The sequence below is a fragment of the Taudactylus pleione genome, unplaced genomic scaffold (assembly GCF_031769625.1).
Source record: "Taudactylus pleione unplaced genomic scaffold, aTauple2 ptg000624l, whole genome shotgun sequence".
NCBI lineage: Eukaryota > Metazoa > Chordata > Amphibia > Anura > Myobatrachidae > Taudactylus > Taudactylus pleione.
Window position 1 is genome coordinate 1276513 of NW_028285026.1, and position 7144 is coordinate 1283656.

General features: G+C 44.9%; 1 protein-coding gene across 1 annotated transcript in view; it reads left to right on the forward strand.

The window, feature by feature from the left end:
- LOC148479314 (pineapple eye protein-like) overlaps positions 1-7144 on the forward strand; it is a 74393-nt gene that overhangs the window by 59137 nt on the left and 8112 nt on the right. The gene's annotated exons all lie outside the window — the stretch shown is intronic.

A 7144-nucleotide genomic window follows, 5' to 3' on the forward strand; every position in this document is an offset into this window, starting at 1 on the left:
TTGTCATGACAACATGATGCTGACTGGCCATCTGCTCTGCACACGCTCAGCCATAAATCATAAGTAGTAAAATTGTATTTCTATTTACCTCAAAAAATGAAGGATTTTTTTCCTTTTACATATTTAAGGAGACATTGGAGCAGAGAGTATAGGGGGTACACGTCCACATGGCACTGGCCACGCCTCCTCTGCTTCTCATAATAGGCCCTTTGGTCATGTTCAGCTCCAGGCCCATGTGGCCCTCAATCCGGCCCTGCTCTAACATCTCTTTAGGAAATGAGCCTACGTTGGACACAACATTAAACACTGATGTCAGAAAGGGAGTTAAATAGTCAGAAAAGGTTATATAAAAATCATTAATAAATCAGTCAGGAGCTTTCCCCCGTGGGAGAGAGGAAATTGCCGCTTCCACTTCAATTTGGGACCAAGGAGCATTCAATTCCAGTAACTGGTCAGCCATCAGGGAAGGTAAACCAATATCAAATAGGAAAGCAGCAATAATAGGAGGAGAAGGTTGATGAATAGAGAAATCAGATGCCAAATTATATAACTGAGAGTAATAATCAGCAAATAAATTGGCAATATCAGAAGGATTTGCTATCTTAGAACCCACAGGAGAAACAATGTATCTTATTCTATGTTTGGCCTGCTGTGTACGAAGTTTACGGGCCAAACTTTTGATGTAGTCTATTTAGTGCAGCTTGGGGGCGTACAATAAGGAGTTTTTGAAGATGACTTCTAATAGCGGATAATTCTTTACGCAGATCCTTGGAAGAAGGATGTAGCTTATTACGGCTCTCCAAGTCGTGGAGCTTGGTTTCTAAATCTACTTGAAGTTGGGAATATTGACGTTTAAGTCTAGCACCGGCTTGAAGAGGAGAGCCCCATACAACAGCTTTTAGGGCACACCAAAAATTAAAATCAGATGTATCAGACGGATCATTAGGGATAGAAAAACAAGCAGTCCCAACTATACACTTCAAACTATTTACCTCTTTTTACTAAAACTTATTCTGACTTCACAACATGGGCCCACCTCCCTCTGACATACACAGGCCGATGTCATTTATACAAAATGATCTGTTTTCCAAAGGTTTTTATATGTAATACAAATGCTTCCTATAATTCCACCCAAATCTGCTATTGATCAATTTAACAAAGCATTATCTAAATTTATTTGGGCAGGGAACGTCCAAGAGTTTCTCTATTTAAGCTGCAACAATCAAAAGATATGGGAGGCCTTAATATTCCTTGCATATGCACTTTTGCGCTGGCAGCTAATTACAGAATTGCTCTAGACTGGATAGGAGGATACAATACATATACAACATTAAGGGGTCTAGTTACTAAATCCCAATGTGTTAGAAAGGATTGTTCCAGACTTAAGGGTCTATTTACTAAGCAGTGTTAGGAGACAGAGTGAAAAGTGATAAGTGATAAGGTGCCAGCCAATCAGCTCCCAACTGTCATTTTTCAAACACAGCCTGTGAGATGACAGTTGGGAGCTGATTGGCTGGCACCTTATAACTTTCTTATCACTTTTCACTCTGTCTCCTAACACTGCTTAGTAAATAGACCCTTAAGTCTGGAACAATCCTTTCTACCACATTGGGATTTAGTATCACTTCTACACACACCCCCACAGAACATCCCAGAAAATGTTAAAAACAATATGTTATTGTCAACTACCTGCATGGCGTGGAGAGCGATTCGCCTAAAATTAAAAGCATCAAGATATTCCTCTATTTTCCTGTCATTATGGGGCAATCCTAAATTTGATCCACATAAATCTTCCCCAATTTTTAGGACATGGTATAATGGGGGTCTTCGTTATGCTTACCAATTTTTAAAAGATGAGACATTGACTATCCTCACCCACTCTCAGATACAGGAGAAATATCCTTCATTAACTATACCACTATTTTAGTTGCTACAACCTAATAGCTATATTTCAACTATCTTTTCGTCTTTAACTGACGAAGATAGAAATTGTTGGTTGGATGGGATGGTGCGATGCAAAATGAGGACTTCCTTTCCCACCTCTCTTATATACACTCACTCCCGTCCCTTGCTTAACTTAGAATCTGGTAATGTGGGACTGTTGAAATGGCAATCAGATTTCCCTGAACTTACAATAAATAATATCTTGGAGGCCAACACCAAACTAGATAAACAATTAGTGTCTACTTCTTACACTGAAATGCACCAAAAAAATTCTTCATAGATCGTATTTCACACCCAAATTAAAATTTCTTATTGGAGACACTCCTAACTCTGCTACAAATGTGGATCACCAGATGCGGATATTGTACATTGTCTGTGGACTTGTCCACAGGTGCAGACGATATGGGACTCGCTTCAAACCTATATCACTAGTTAATTAAAATGCAGTTCAATATTGATAAAACTTTTAGGGGAATTTATTCCAACACTCGCTCGAATATCTTGACAAAAGGTAAACGCATCTTACTTAATAAACTAGCTGCAGCCACAAAGAAAACCATACTTTCCCAGTGGATTGCCCCTGACCCTAGCCCTATCTCACTAATACCTCTTTTCCACCAAAAACCCAGGTCTGACCTGGGTTTTTGGACATGGTTCCAACCCTGGTCAGACCCAGGTCAGACCCATTTACACTGCACCTTTGATCTGGGTTACTCCCAGGTCAGCCCTGTTCATACTGAACTCAGGTCTGCCCTGCTAAACCTGTGAGGTCATAAAAAGTGGGAGGTGACTGCTCCACAACCACCAATCCGCTCATTTTAGGCATGACCCAGGTCAGATAACCCGGGTTGCACAGTTTACACTGCACCATTACCTGGGTCCATCCTGGGTCCAACCCTGGTAGCTACCTGGGTTGGATTGCAGGGTCACTTGACCCAGGTTATTTTTCAGGGACCCTTTTACACTGAGCTGCAACCTGGGTAGACCCAGCAAAAACCCAGGTTTTTGCTCTGGTGTAAAAGGTGTATAATGTATCCTAGGCTCTCATTCCTATTTTCAATGGACTGGACAAACACCACAATACAAAAAGAGAAACTAACAGGGAAGTTTTTCAACTTCAGGCTTCCATATATACACACCCTATCAGCTACATTAAGAGAGGCCTTAAGGAAATGTTTGTTCTCACTTCCTGGTATAATATGGAAGTACTTAGTTCTGGGAACCCTTTTTGAATTTCGAAATAGTATTTTGAATTGTTGTGTAATTTGTTTAATATTGTTTTTGAAACTTTTGGATGAATATATGTATAATCCATCCAATTCTCAATATTGATATGTACTTTGTGCTAAAAACCTGTCAATAAAAATTTTAATTGAAAGAAAAACAAGCAGTAACAACACAATGTGGGGGTTAGGCCTCAATGCAACCACCCATGTCCTTTTGTCAAGAGATTTAGAAAACACATAATAATAAGAGAATAAAGGGACACACATATAAACCTAATCAGCATGTCATACATAGGGGCCTATTCATCATACTTTAAAAATCGATGGAGGTAATTAGGTTTAGAACTGGCATGGGGTTCTACCTAATTACCGGGGGAATTCATCATTCCTCCTCCCCATAACTATCTATTCCGAAAAGCTGTCATTTTTGCGATGACAGCTTTTCGGGAAATAGATACTTTTCTCTCTGTACACTAACTTACCGCAGCTGGAAACAGTGCTGCGCATGCGCTGTTACATTCGTAAACCCAGCGCATGCGCAGCACTGCCTACAGCGGCGGTTACCCTAAGTCCCCCCCTGGGAGCCCCTAACCTAACCTTCCCCTCCCGCGGCTGTCCGTGGCCGCCACCCAGCTTACTTTCGTACGGTATGCCAGGCGTCGGGCTCTTGGTATAGGGATGATAGGCGTCGGGCAGGGGCGTATCTATAATGGGTGTAGGGTGTGCGGGGAACACGGGCCCTTGGGTCCAGGGGGACCCCACACCGCACACCCTGCACACATAATAATACTTACCTCTCCAGAGTCCTACGTTGGCACAGACGTCCGGTGCTGTAAAACGACTGGAAAATGGCCGCGGCGGCCATTTTCCAGTCTTTTGCGCATGCACAGTACACGGAAAATGGCGGCCTCGGCCATTTTCCCGGTGACCTGTGCAGACACTATAGACTTTGGGCGCACTCTAGTGCCCAGAGTCTATAACTCTGGCACTGGCCGCGCACAGCTCAGTGCTCTGCCGGCCGCCGGGCAGAGAGGAGGGGACCCGTGTCGGAGACTGCACACGGGCCCCCTCCTCTCTAGAAACGTCCCTGGCGTTGGGATTTTGACGCCTATCATTAGTCCCCTGTCGGGATTGCACAGTCGGGAAGCCGGCGGTCGGCATTTCAACCGTCGGCTTCCTGACTGCATACCCTCAAAACTTTTGGCCATGGCTGTACAGACATGCAATTGCTGCTTTGGAAATGAAAGGGCTTGGTGTGGCCAGTGCAGCAGGTATTACAGCCTACTTCCTGCCAAGTATTCTGAGTGCCAGTGTTGCCTCAATTAAGCTGGTGCTTTGTGTTACATATTGAGTAAGGGTTCAGTCTGCATGGCATTTGTGTGTTTTCCTGTAGTCACACGGGTTTCCACCCTTGCGCTAAAACTTACTGCTTGGACGACTAAGACTGGGGTGTACACGTCTGTGTGCCTGTGCTTTAGGTAAGGTCCAGAAAACCCCTACGACGCATGCGTTCCCCTGTATGCACAAATGCGCTGTTGCTTACGGCACCGCTAATAACAACACTGGCGAGGGAAAACCATGGACGTTCCTGCGTGGTGACTGAAGTGAATACAGAAAAATCAGTTGTAAGGGCGAGTCCCGCGTGCGTCAGAGAAAGCGGCTGCGTTCTCAGGTGCAGTGCCGCAGCCACAGACGCCATGTTTACAAGGAGTTCAGAGGGAGACACTGCACCTGCCATAGAGCTAGTGCGTGTATCAATGGTGGGCGTAATGGTGCGCCGATGGATGGGTGTCTTGAATCACCGGGGGAATCACACCATGCTGTACCGCTGAAAGTAGGCGTTACAGTGCTTGCACATTCAGGTGCACGCTAGGACACGGGCGGAAGGCTCTCCGCTGCAACTCCACCAACATACGCACCAGCGGCTGCGACTAGGCGCACCTCTGAATCAGCCCCAATATGTTAGCGTTATGTACATATAGGACTTCCCATTGTGTGTAACAAAACTAAAGGGGCAAATGCATCTAGGCCAGGGGCAGAAGTATGGGAGACAATGGAGGCACCTGCCGCCGGGTGCCAGCACTGAAGGGGCACCTCCTCCATCACCCACAATATATTCATCCCACTTAGGGCTGTAAATGTGGAGGATAGGGGGGCACTAAATGATAACTTGCCTCCGGGCACCTGGGATGAACTTACGCCACTGATCTAGGCTGTATCTGGGTAATTCTTCGTACTATCGATGCCAAGGTCGGAGGATCGGAGACATCCAACATGTTGGACAATCTTGTTTTCCCAATTCCAACATGAAAATGGTCATAATCGGTGAGTTGCAGATTTTTAACCCATTGAATCTCCCAGATCCCCTGACAGAGTAATGATTATCGATGCATTTTTGATCGGCATCGGCAGAACGGGGGAATCTGTCCTGCATTAAAGAAATATAACAATGGTTTCATTTGGGAAGCAGATCGGTGACCTGGGCTGACCTACAGGACTCTAGATAAGATAAGAGAGATAATTAGGATAGCTGCCTGTGGGCAGTCACTTCCCAGCAGAACAACATATGGAATCATTATCAGACTCAGGAGAAAGCAGGTCCCTGTACAGCAGCCTACATTCTTCTCACTGCAGACCCAGCCACACCTAGTGATTGCCAAATCCATAGCTTAGGGCTAGGAGTGCAGGACAGATGGCTCAACATACCCTTGTATTTACATCCCAACACCTATGTCCTGTTCAGTGTGACTGTTACCATCCCTCCATAACTGGGCACCAGAGCCGTAACTAGACTTTTTGGTGCCCTGTGCCAGAAAGAGCATTGGCGCCCCCCTCATTTTTCAAAGGGACATAATGCACACAAACAAGGGCCATGGCTTCATGGGGAAGGGCCAGGGAAGATATAGGAGAGGCCAGGAGATGCCGGGGATGAAATAAGAGGAAGCTACAAGCAAGAATGATAATAAACAGAAATTTGACAGGCCCAAGCAGCGCCCCCTGCCCTGCGGTGCCCTGTGCGATAGCACTGGCCGCACTACCCTAGCTATGGCCCTGCTGGGCACAGAGGGGTTAATGAGGTGTGGCCACCTCCCAGCATTCCAGCAGGGGGGACCCTCTCCCAGTATACTCTCCTCCAATATCCTGTGCATGGAATCAGGGGCAGATCTCCTAATGGGAAATGATAATGTTATTCCCATTTCAGACATACAGCAAAAAACCAGGTGTTTGGACGTGAACAAGCATCAACCTGGGATTTTTTTTGCTATGTGTGAACAGAAACGACCCAGGTCGAAGTCCTGGGTCTGTGACTCCAACTCAGGTTTTAAGAAAACTTTCTCATTGGCCGTTCCGTGCACACTAGATGACATCACCTGCAGGCAATCGGACCACATGGCTAGGGTGCAAATTAATTTCAGTTTGGATTATTTTATGTTTAATTTCTTTATGTGAAAATTTTGTCTTTGTATAGACTGAAACTTTCTAGAAGCTATATTCATAATTTTCTTATATTGTAATGTTAAAATGTATTGTTTTTCAATAATAAAAAAACATTGGAAACAAACAAACTTTGTGGCCTTTACTCTAAAAATGCTGATTTTTATATTATGTCTTTACTGTGAACAGAAAAAAAAAAAGTATCCCCTTTAAATCCACACCAAATTCCAGGGCAGACCCGGATTTAGCGTGAACGTATCTGACCCTGGTATTTCCCGGATTTTGGTGTAGTGTGAATGGGGGTCTCAGACTAAAGGCGCGTATCCACTAACCAATTAAGTAGACATCGTAACCGTGCAATCGCTCACTAATCGGGCATCAAAATGTCGGAAACGAACATTGATGCGCACTCCTGCTGGTCGTTTGCGACATCAATCATCGCCCGAACATGCTGGTCAATCTGCCGATAACGACAGATAAACCATGTTCGGAGATGATTGGTGTGCCTACACTGAACGACTGATTGATCGGTGTAGGCG